The following is a 12,204-nucleotide window of genomic DNA, read 5'->3' as shown; positions in this document are numbered from 1 at the left end:
TAGCTAAAATGCTAGTTTCCTTAAGGAAAACAAACAAACAAACCTTAATGTGGCTTGCAAAGTCCTGATACCTTCTCTCTAGTTGGAAAACGTGAAACTTCTGATGTGTCTCCTCCACCATTGATAAAGTCTTAATCATGGTTAGAACCAGCTACTTATATCTTCCTGTCACTATGGTTTCTAGAGTAGACCTTCACTATCTCTGAAAGGTCTACTTGGATGAAAGGATAAGATACACTATGAATTTTTCTTAAGTATTTCTTATCACTTAACTCATGATATCCTTATTGGCTTTCCAGGTATTTCTCAATCTCTAAAAGCACATTCCCACTCTAGGAAGCTTCTGCTGTCTTTATTAAACATAAGTTCTCTGCTGTTGGGCTATCTCTTCTACCATCTACCCAATCCTGGTGCCATCTGAAAACCAACTGCCTTCACCCATCTTCTGTAACTACTGCAATAAATGATTTGGGGGAAGCAACATGAACCACTTTCCCCCTTGGTCCTTTTTATAGCCTTAGTTTGCAAAAGCAGAGCTCCATGGTAGAGTTTATCCATTGTATGTGTTTACTTTACACAATAAAAATCACTGACTACTGCTAGAGAGTTCTGGATTCTTATCTCAACCCCACTTCCCTAACTCTTCCTGCATTTTCTAAATATTCACTTATATTAATTTCATGTGTATAATTCCATAGCATCTTTATGCAAATATGACTTGCAAATATAAATATTCTTATCCTTTCACTCCTTGAAAAAAGGCAGCTATTTATATATTCCATACTATACCTTGAAGTTTTTTTGCATTTTTCCAGCTTTACTGAGGTATAATTGACAAATGTATGTATTTAAGGTGTACAACATAATAATTTATATATGAATATATGCGACTACCACAGTCAAGCTAATTACCACTTCCATCACCTCACCTAGTTACTAATTTTTTAAAATTTTGAGAACACTTAAGATATACTGTCTTAACAAATTTCAAGTGTACAATACAGTGTTATTAACTATAGTGTTACTAACTATAACAGGTCTCCAGAACTTATTTATTTTGAAACAGAAGGTTTGTATACTTTGATCAACGTCTCTGCATTCCCCCTCACCTCCCAACCCCTGGCAACCACCATTATACTCCCTGCGTCTATGAGTTTGACTTTTTCAGATTCCACATATAAGTGAGATCATGCAATATTTGTAATTCTGTGTCTGGAATAGTTCACTTAGCCTAATGTCCTGCAGGTTTATCCATGTTGTTACAAATGGCAGGGTTTCCTTCTTTTTTAAGGCTGAATGATATTCCATTGTATATATAAACCATATTTCTAAAAATTCATTTATCCATTGATAGACATTCAGGTTGTTTCCATATGTGGGCTATCATGAATAAACTGCAATGAACATGGGAGTGCAAATATCTCCTTGATATACTGACTTCATTTCCTTTAGATATATACCCAGAAGTGGTAGTTCTATTTTTAATTTTTTGAAGAAGCTCCTTACTGTTTTCCATAAAGGCTGCACCAATTTACATTCTCACCAACAGTGTACAAGGATTCCATTTTCTCCACACCCTCATCAACAGTTGTTACCTCTTTTTCATCCTAGTTATCCTCATAGGTATGAGGTGATATCTCATCATGGATATGATTTGCATTTCCCTCATGATTAGTGATGCTGAACACCTTTTCATATGCGTATTGGCCATTTGTATGTTTTCTTTTATTTTACCACAGTTGACAATTTTTATTTTTTAATTTTTTACATTTATTTATTTATTTATTGGCTGTATTTTGTCTTCATTGCTGTGTGCGGGCTTTCCCTAGTTGTGGCAAGCGGGGGCTACTCTTTCGTTGCAGTGCACAGGCTTCTCATTTCAGTGGCTTCTCTTGTTGCAGGGCACGGGCTCTAGATGTGCAGGCTCAGTAGTTGTGGTGCACGGGCTCAGTTGCTCCATGGCATGTGGGATCTTCCTGGACCAGGGATCGAACCCATGTCTCCTTCATTGGCAGGCAGATTCTTAACCACTACACCACCAGGGAAGTCCCTGTACGTTTTCTTTAGAAAGATGTCAATTTAGATACTTTGCCCATTTTTTTAATTAGGCTATTTTTGTTTGTTTGTTTGTTTTGCCATTGAGTTACATGAGTTACTTTTATATTTTGGATATTAACCTCTTATCAGATATATGGTTTGCAAATATTTTCTCCCATTCTGTAGGTTATATTTTTATTTTGTTGATTGTTTCTTTTGCTGTGCAGAAGTTTTTCAGCTTGATGTAGCCCCACTTGTTTATTTTTCCTTTTGTTACTTATGCTTTTGGTGTCATACCCAAAAAAATCATTGCCAAGACCAATGTTTTATGGTTTCAGGTATTACATTTAAGTTTTTAATTTATTTTGAGTTAATTTTTGTCTATGCTGTAAGTTAAGGGTCTAATTTTACTTTTTTGCATATGGATATCCAGTTTTTCCACCATCATTTATTGAAGAGACTGTCCTTTCCTCATTGTGTATTCTTAGTGCCTTTGTCAAAGATTAGTTGACCATATATGCATGGGTTTATTTCTGGGCCCTTACTTCTGTTTATTTGGTATATGTGTCTGTTTTTATGCCATTATTATACTGTTCAATTACTATAGCTTTGTAATATAGTTTGAAATCAGGAAGTGTGATGCCTCAAGCTTTGCTCTTCTTGCTCAAGATTGCTTTGGATATTTAAGGTCTTCTGTGGTTTCATCTGAATTTTAGAATTGTTTCTTTTTTTTCTATTTCTTTGAAAAATGCCATTGGAATTTAATAGGGGTTGCATTGAATCTGTAGATCACTTTGGGTAATGTGGGCATTTTAACAAAGTTAATTCTTCTAATCCATAAACACAGGACATCTTTGTATTTGATTGTATCTTCTTCAGTTTCTTTCATTGCTGTCTTATAGTTTTCAGTGTGTAGATCTTTCACCACCTTGGTTAAATTTCCTAAGTATTTTATTCTTTTAAAAAAAATTCTATTGTAAATGGAAGTATTTTCTTAATTTCTATTTGGATTGTTCATTGTTAGTGTATATAAATCCAACTGATTTTTATTATGTTCATTTTCTATCCTGCAACTACTGAATTTCTTTATTCTAATAGATTTTTGGTAGAGTCTCAAGTGTTTTTCTATATATAATATCACATTATCTGCAAATAGAGACGATTTTACTTCTTCCTTTCTGATTAGGATGCCTATTTTTTTTCCTTGCCTGATTGCTCTGGCTAGAATTTCCAGTATTATGCTGAATAAAAGTGACAAGAATGGGCATCCTTGTCTTGTTCCTGATCTTAGAGGAAAAGCTCTCAGATTTTCACCACTGAGTATTATGTTAGCTTTGGGTTTGTCATATATGACCTTTATTGTGTTGAAGCACATTCATTCTATACCTAACTTGTTGAGAGTTTTTTTATAATGAAAGGATGTTGAATTTTGTTAAATGCCTGTTTTTTGCTTCTATTGAGATAGCGATATTTTTATTATTCATTTTTAATGTGGTACTTCTCATTTATTGATTTGCATATGTTGAACCATCCTTGAATCACAGGAATAAATCTCACTCAATCATCATTTATGATAATTTTAATGTGCTGTTGAATTCAGTTTACTAATCTTTTGATAATGTTTTTGACATCTATGTTCATTAGGGATATTGGCCTGTAATTTTTTTCTTGTATTGTTCTTATCCAGCTTTGGTATGAGAATAATGCTAGGCTTATAAAATAAGTTTGGAAGTGTTCCCTACTCTTTAATATTTGGGAAGAGTTTGAGGATTAGTGTGCAATATACCTGTGAAGTCATCTGGTCCTGGGCTTCTATGTTTGGAGGTTTTGGATTACTGATTCAGTCTTCTTACTTGTTATTCATCTGTTCAGATTTTCTATTTCTTTTTGATTCAGTCGTGGTAGGATATATGTTTCTAGGAACTTTTTCCTTTCTTCTACTTATCCAATTTGTTGGCATATAATTGTTCATAGTAGTGTCTTATGATCCTTTGCACTTCTGTGGTATCAGATGTAATGTCTCCTCTTTTAGTTATAATCTTATTTATTTGAGTCCTCTCTCTTCGTTGCTTAGCTAAAGGTTTGTCAATTTTGTTTATCATTTCAAAAGACTAACTCTTGGTTATGTTTATCTTTTCTGTTGTCTTTCTATACACCATTTATTTTTTCTCTAATTTTTATTTACTTCTTTCAGCTACCTTTGGGCTTAGTTTGCTAGTTACTTGAGGTATAAAGTTAAGATTCTTTCTTTCTTCCTTCCTTCCTTTCTTTCTTTCTCTCTCTCTTTCTTCCTTTCTTCTTTCTTTCCTTCTCCCTTCCTTCCTTCCTTCCTTCCTCCCTCCCTCCCTTCCTTTTCTTTCTTTCTCTCTTTCTTTCTTTCTCTTTCTTTCTCCCTCTCCCACCCTCCCTCCCTCCCTTTCTCCCTCTTTCTTTTTCTTGTTTTTTAAGTGTTTTTATTTTTGTCTTTTCAGATTATAAAATAAAATTTATTAATTATTGAATGTGAACTAAATACAAGGTGCTTTTTTTACATTTATTTCTTTATTTTGAATTTTATTTTATTTATTTTTTATAGAGCAGGTTCTTATTATTTATCTATTTTATATGTATTAGTGTATATATGTAAATCTCAATCTCCCCCCCCCACCCCACCACTGCTTCCCTGCCGTGGTGTCCATATGTTTGTTCTCTACATCTGTGTCTCTATTTCTGCCTTGCAAACCGGTTCATCTGTACCATTTTTCTAGATTCCACATATATGCATTAATATACGATATTTGCTTTTCTCCTTCTGACTTACTTCACTCTGTATGACAGTGTCTGGGTCCATCCATGTCTCTACAAATGACCCAATTTCATTCATTTTTATGGCTTGAGTATACTCCATTGTATATATGTACCACATCTTCTTTATCCATTCATCTGTCGATGGGCATTTAGGTTGCTTCCATGACCTGGTTATTGTAAATAGTGCTGCAATGAACATTGGGGTGCAGGCGTCTGGTTGAATTATGGTTTTTTCAGGGTATATGCCCAATAGTGGGATTGCTGGGTCTTATGGTAATTCTATTTTTAGTTTTTTAAGGAACCTTCATGCCGTTCTCCATAGTGGCTGTATCAATTTACATTCCCACCAACAGTGCAAGAGGGTTCCCTTTTCTCCACACCCTCTCCAGCATTTGTGGTTTGTAGATTTTCTGATGATGCCCATTCTAACTGGTGTGAAGTGATACCTCATTGTAGTTTTGATTTGCATTTCTCTCATAATTAGTGATGTTGAGCAGCTTTTCATGTGCTTCTTGGCCATCTGTATGTCTTCTTTGAAGAAATGTCTATAGGTCTTCTGCCCATTTTTGGATTGGGTTGTTTGTTTTTTTGATATTGAGCTGCATGAGGTGTTTATATATCTTGGAGATTAATGCTTTGTCCGTTGATTCAAATATTTGAAAAATATGCAAATATTTTCTCCCATTCTGAGTGTTGTCTTTTCGTCTTGTTTGTAGTTTCCTTTGCTGTGCAAAAACTTTTAAGTTTCATTAGGCCCTATTTGTTTATTTTTGTTTTTATTTCCATTACTCCAGGAGGTGGGTCAAAAAAGATCTTACTGTGATTTATGTCAAAGAGTGTTCTTCTTATGTTTTCTTCTAAGAGTTTTATAGTGTCCGGTCTTACATTTAGGTCTCTAATCCATTTTGAGTGTATTTTTGTATACGGTGTCAGGGAGTGTTCTAATTTCGTTCTTTTACAAGGGCTGTGCATTTTTCCCAACACCACTTATTGAAGAGACTGTCTTTTCTCCGTTCTGTATCCTTGCCTCATTTGACATAGATTGGTTGACTATAGGTGCACGGGTTTATCTCTGGCCTTTCTATCCTGTTCCATTGATCTATATTTCTGTTTTTGGGCCAATACCATATTGTCTTGATTACTGTAGCTTTGTAGTATAGTCTGAAGTCAGGGAGTGTGATTCCTCCAGCTCTGTTTTTTTCCCTCAAGACTGCTTTGGCTATTCGGGCTCTTTTGTGTCTCCATACAAATTTTAAGATTTTTTGTTCTAGTTCTGTAAAAAAAAAAAATGCCATTGGTAATTTGATAGGGATTGCATTGAATCTGTAGATTGCTTTGGGTAGCATAGTCAGTTTTATAATACTGATTCTTCCAATCCATGAACGTGGTATCTCTCTCGATCAGTTTGTGTCATCTTTGATTTCTTTCATCAGTGTTTTATAGTTTTCTGAGTACAGGTCTTTTACATCCTTAGGTAGGTAGATGCCTAGATATTTTATTCTTTTTGTTGCAATGGTGAATGGGATTATTTCCTCAATTTCTCTTTCTGATCTTTCATTGTTAGTGTATAGGAATGCAAGAGATTTCTGTGCATTTTTTTGGTATTGTACAACTTTACTAAATTCATTGATTAGCTCTAGTAGTTTTCTGGTGGCCTTTTAAGGTTTACCTATGTATAGTACGATGTCATCTGCAAACAGTGACAGTTTTACGTCTTCTTTTCCAATTTGTATTCCTTTTATTTCTTTTTCTTCTCTGATTGCCATGGCTAGGACTTCCAAAACTATGTTGAATAATAGTGGCAAGAGTGGACATCCTTGTCTTTTTCCTAATCTTAGAGGAAATGCTTTCAGTTTTTCACCATTGAGTATGATGTTTGCTGTGGGTTTGTCATATATGGCCTTTATTATGTTGAGGTAGGTTCCCTCTATGCCCACTTTCTGGAGAGTTTTTATCGGAAATGGGTGTTGAATTTTGTCAAAAGCTTTTTCTGCATCTATTGAGATGATCGTATGGTTTTTATTCTTCAATTTGTTAATATGTGTATCATATTGATTGATTTGCATATATTGAAGAACCTTGCATCCCTGGGATAAATCCCACTTGATCATTGTGTATGATCCTTTTAATGTGTTCTTGGATTCTGTTTGGTGGTATTTTGTTGAGGATTTCTGCATCTATATTCTTCACTGATATTGGTCTGTAATTTTCTTTTTTTGTAGAATCTTTGTCTGGTTTGGGTATCAAGGTGATGGTGGCCTTACAGAATGAGTTTGGGAGTGTTCCTTCCTCTGCCATTTTTTGGAAGAGTTTGAGAAGGATGGGTGTTAGCTCCTCTCTAAATGTTTCATAGGATTCACCTGTGAAGCCATCTGGTTCTGGATGAAGAGTTTTAATGACAGTTTCAAGTTCATTATTTGTGATTGGTCTGTTCATATTTTCTATTTTTTCCTGGTTCAGTCTTGGAAGGTTATACCTTTCTAAGAATTTGTCCATTTCTTCCAGGTTGTCCATTTTATTGGCATAGAGCTGCTTGTAGTAGTCTCATATGATGCTTTCTATTTCTGTGGTGTCCTTTTAACTTCTCCTTTTTTACTTCTAATTTTATTGATTTGAGTCCTCTCCTTCTTTTTCTTGATTGGTCTGGCTAAACCTTTATCAATTTTGTTTATCTTCTCAAAGAACCAGCTTCTAGTTTTATTGACCTTTGCTGTCGTTCTCTTTGTTTCTATTTCATTTATTTCTGCTCAGATATTTATGATTTCTTTCCTTCTACTAACTTTGGGTTTTGTTTGTCCTCTTTTCTCTAGTTCCTTTTGGTGTAAGGTTAGATTGTTTATTTGAGATTTTACTTGTTTCTTGAGGTAGGACTGTATTGCTCTAAACTTCCCTCTTAGAACTGCTTTTGCTGCATCCCACAGGTTTTGGATCATCATGTTTTCATTGTCATTTGTCTCTAGGTATTTTTTGATTTCTTCAGTGATCTCTTGGTTATTTAGTAACGTTTGATTAGCCTCCATGTGTTTGTGTTTTTTATGTTTTTTTCCCTGTAATTTATTTCTAATCTCATAGCATTGTGGTCGGCAAAGATGCTTGATATGATTTCAGTTTTCTTAAATTTACCAGGGCTTGATTTGTGACCCAAGATGTGACCCAAGATCTATCTATCCTAGACAGTGTTCCATGTGCACTTGAGAAGAAAGTGTAATCTGCTGTTTTCAGATAGAATGTCCTATAAATATCAATTAAATCTGTCTGGTCTGTTGTGTCATTTAAAGGTCGTATTTCCTTATTAATTTTCTGTGTGGATGATCTGTCCATTGGTGTGAGGTGTTAAAGTCCCCCAATATTATTGTGTTACTGTCAATTTCCTCTTTTATAGCTATTAGCATTTGCCTTATGTATTGAAGTATTCCTGTGTTGGTTGAATATGTATTTATAATTGTTATATCTTCTTCTTGGATTGATCCCATGATCATTATGTAGTATCCTTTCTTTTCTCTTGTAACATTCTTTATTTTAAAGTCTATTTTATCTGATGTGAGTATTGCTACTCCAGGTTTCTTTTGATTTCCATTTGCATGGAATATCTTTTTCCATCCCTTCACGTTCAGTCTGTATGTGTCCCTAGGTCTGAAGTGGGTCTCTTTTAGACAGCATATATATGGGTCTTGTTTTTGTATTCATTCAGTGAGCCTGTGTCTTTTGGTTACGGCATTTAATCCATTCACATGTAAGGTAATTATCGATATGTATGTTCCTATTACCATTTTCTTAATTGTTTTGTGTTTGTTTTTGTAAGTCTTTTTGTTTTCTTGTGTTTCCCACTTAGAGAAGTTCCTTTAGCATTTGTTGTAGAGCTGGTTTGGTGGTGCTGATTTCTATTAGCTTTTCCTTGTCTGTAAAGCTTTTGATTTCTCCGTCGAATCTGAATGAGATCCTTGCTGGGTAGAGTAATCTTGGTTGTAGGTTCTTTCCTTTCATCACTTTAAATATATTATGCCACTCCCTTCTGGCTTGTAGAGTTTCTGCTGAGAAATCAGCTGTTAACCTTATGGGAGTTCCCTTGTATTTTATTTGTCATTTTTCCCTTGTTGCTTTCAATAATTTTTCTTTGTCTTTAATTTTTGTCAATTTGATTACTATGTGTCTCGGCATGTTTCTCCTTGGGTTTATCCTGATGGGACTCTCTGCGCTTCCTGGACTTAGGTGTCTATTTCCTTTCCCATGTTAGGGAAGTTTTCGACTATAATCTCTTCAAATATTTTCTTGGGTCCTTTCTCTCTCTCTTCTCCTTCTGGGACCCCTATAATGCGAATGTTGTTATGTTTAATGTTGACCCAGAGGTCTCTTAGGCTGTCTTCATTTCTTTTCATTCTTTTTTCTTTATTCTGTTCCACAGCAGTGAATTCCACCATTCTGTCTTCCAGGTCACTTATCCATTCTTCTGCCTCAGTTATTCTACTAATGATTCCTCTGGTGTATTTTTCATTTCAGTTATTGTATTGTTCATCTCTGTTTCTTTGTTCTTTAATTCTTCTAGGTGTATGTTCTTTAATTCTTCTAGGTCTTCGTTAAACATTTCTTGCACCTTCTCGATCTTTGCCTCCATTCTTTTTCTGAGGTCCTGGATCATCTTCACTGTCATTATTCTGAACTCTTTTTCTGGAAGGTTGCCTATCTCCACTTCATTTGGTTGTTTTTCTAGGCTTTTATCTTGTTCCTTCATCTGGTACATAGTCCTCTGCCTTTTCATTTTGTCTATCTTTCGTGAATGTGGTTTTTGTTCCACAGGCTGCAGGATTGTAGTTCTTCTTGCTTCTGCTGTATGCTCTCTGGTGCATGAGGCTCTCTTTCTTCTGTTTTAAATGTAGGCATTTATTACTATAGACTTCCCTCTTACAACTGCTTTTGCTGTATTTTATAAATTTTAGTATGTTGTATTTCTGTTTTCATTTGTCTCAAGATATATTTTGATTTCCTATTTGATTTCTTCTTTGATTCATTGGTTGTTCAGGAGACTATTATTTAATCCACATATTTGTGATTTTTTTCAGTTTTCTTCTGTTACTGATTTGTAGTTTCATACCATTATGATGAGAAAAGATACTTGATATTATTTTAATATTCTGAAATTGTTAAAACTTGTTTTGTGGACTAATATGTTATGAAGAATCCTAGAGAATATTCCATGTGCACTTGAGAAGAATATGTATTCTGCTGTTGTTCAACGGAATGTTCTTTATTTGTATGTAATGTTCTTTATATGTCTGTTAGGTACACTTGTTCTACAGTGTTATTCAATTCCACTGCTTCCATATTGATTTTATGTCTGGATCATTTATCCATTGATTAAAGTGTGGTATTAAAGTCCCCTACTATTATTGTATTGCTGTCTATGTTTCCCTGTAGGTCTGTTAATATTTGCTTCATATATTTAGGTTCTCTACTCTTGGGTGCATATATATTTATAATTGTTATAGTATCTTGATTAATTGACCCCTCTATCATTATATAGTGACCTTGTCTTTTTTATCCCTTCACTTTTTATTATAACTTTTTATTTTATGTTGGAGTATAGCTGATTAACAGTATTGCAATAGCTTCAGGTGCACAGCAAATCGACTCAGCCATACATATACATGTATCCATTAATCTATAGGTATCCTTAAAGCTAAAGTGATAAGTCTGCTATTGAATATTTGCAGTTCTGTTATTGCATTCTTCAGCTCTAGGATTTCTGTTTGGTTATTTTTTTATGGTTTCTCTTTCTTTATTAAATTTCTTATTTTGTTCATTTATTGTTTTCCTGATTTCATTTGATTACCTATCTGTGTTATCTTGTACCTCACTGAGCTTCTTTAAGATGATTATTTTAAATTCTTTGTCAGGCAATTTATAGATCTCTATTTCTTTCACACTGGTTATTGGAGCTTTATTAGTTTCTTTTGGTGGTGTCATATTGCCTGATTCTTTGTGATTTGTGTAGCTTTGTGTTGGTGTTTGTGCATTTGAAGGTGCAAACACCCCCTTCCAATCTTTACAGACAGGTTTTGGCAGGTAAAAACCTCTTGTCAAGTCTGCAGGCTGATGGAATTGCCTCTGGGATCACCGTTGAGTGAGGTTGGAACCAGGTCATTTGGTTTCTGCTTGGCCTGCAGCAGCATCTGTGTTGGAAGGCCTTTTACCAGGGGCTCAGGTGGGCATAGACCCTGTCTGGTCCCTGGGAAAATGGAACTGCCTTCAGGCTCTTGGTCAGTAGAGCTGGCACTGGGATAACAGTCTACTTCAAGGTCCACAATTGGGTTTGCAAATGGTAGGCCTGTTATCAAGTGTGTAGATGGGTGTGGCTCCCATCAGGCCCTTTGGAGGGCTCCCAGTGGGTCACTGGGTGGATACCTGAGTGGGCAGAACTGCTCCTGAACTACAGTTTTGAGGTATGGAACTAGGTAACAGGGCCATTTCAAGATCTGTAGTGGGACCAAGGTCTGCAGGCCAGCCACCAGGGGCATGAGTAGATGTGACTCCCAGCAGGTTCCTGGGCAGGCAAGACTACTCCTGGATCATGGCTGGGAGAAGGATGGAATTAGTTACAGGGCTGCTTCAAGATCCACTGTCAAACTGAGGTCTGCAGGTCAGCCTCCAGGGTCATGGACAGGCGTGACTCCTCCTGGGTTCCTTATCAAATGGTGCTGGTGGCAGGACCAAGGTTAAGTGGGGATGTAGCTGAGTCCATAAGGGGAGGAGGCTATTTCCAGGTTTGTAACTGAATTACAGTTAGTGAACCAACCATTTGAGCATGGACTTGCCTTCTCAAAACAGTCCTCCTTGGTCTTGACTTCCAGTGGAATTTTGCAAGTTCCTACTTTGATCCCAAAGCTCTCACAAAGGCACTTCTGTTTGTGGATGGCTGCCAAATTATCGTTGCTGTGGGGGAATACAAGTGGGGGAATCTGCTATTCTACCTTCTTGCTCCCTTGACTTTTTAATTTAAAAATATCTCTTGGAGAACTTTTTATATTAGTATATAGAGAGTTTTTGCATCCTCTTTAAAACAGATGCATAGTGTTCCATTGTATGGATGTACCATAACTTATTAATTTCCTATTGATGGATATTATGGGTTGTTTCCAATCTTTTGCTACAACAGTGCAACAGTGAACATCCTGTACACATACCATTTCACCTGTAAACAAGTATATCTATATAGTAAATTCCCAGAGTGAGATTGCTGGATCAAAAAATATATGCATTTATAATTTTAATACACATTGCCGAATTATCCTCTAGAATGGACTTTCCAATTTGCTCTTCCACCAGCAATACATGATAGAGCTTGTTTCCCGCAGCCTTGCCAATACATTATGTCATCTCAACTTG

The 12,204-nt window shown here is 35.6% G+C and overlaps 1 protein-coding gene across 1 annotated transcript in view; it reads right to left on the bottom strand.

Moving 5' to 3' along the window:
- Window positions 1-12,204, bottom strand: part of F5 (coagulation factor V) — an 86,286-nt gene that overhangs the window by 34,128 nt on the left and 39,954 nt on the right. The gene's annotated exons all lie outside the window — the stretch shown is intronic.

Source organism: Mesoplodon mirus (genome assembly GCF_964341445.2).
Source record: "Mesoplodon mirus genome assembly, chromosome: 3".
In the NCBI taxonomy this organism is placed as follows: Eukaryota; Metazoa; Chordata; class Mammalia; order Artiodactyla; family Ziphiidae; genus Mesoplodon; species Mesoplodon mirus.
Note: the sequence above shows the minus strand (reverse complement) of the source record. Positions and strands in the feature narration are given on the sequence as shown.